At 31.6% G+C, this 206-nt stretch overlaps 1 protein-coding gene across 1 annotated transcript in view; it reads left to right on the top strand.

Annotated features, from left to right (window-relative positions):
- The window catches only part of LOC119591842 (zinc finger protein PLAG1-like), a 38,482-nt gene that overhangs the window by 35,469 nt on the left and 2,807 nt on the right, over nt 1-206 (top strand). The gene's annotated exons all lie outside the window — the stretch shown is intronic.

The following is a 206-nucleotide window of genomic DNA, read 5'->3' as shown; positions in this document are numbered from 1 at the left end:
TTTTTTTTTAAAATTTTCCCCCCAGCCAAAATTTTTAACCCCCGTTTTCCCAACCCCCGGGCCCCTTTTCCGTGACCTATTTTTTTTTTCTTGAAAATATTAAAAATCACATTTCTTTTAAAAAATTACATTCACTTGTTACTTTGTTATTTCAAGGCAGTTGTAATTGAAGTTATCACATTTGACAATGTTCATTCCATTCATTG

The sequence above is a fragment of the Penaeus monodon genome, chromosome 29, assembly GCF_015228065.2.
Source record: "Penaeus monodon isolate SGIC_2016 chromosome 29, NSTDA_Pmon_1, whole genome shotgun sequence".
Classification (NCBI taxonomy): domain Eukaryota; kingdom Metazoa; phylum Arthropoda; class Malacostraca; order Decapoda; family Penaeidae; genus Penaeus; species Penaeus monodon.
The sequence above is the reverse complement of the archived record's forward strand: the minus strand, read 5'-3'. Positions and strand labels throughout refer to the sequence as shown.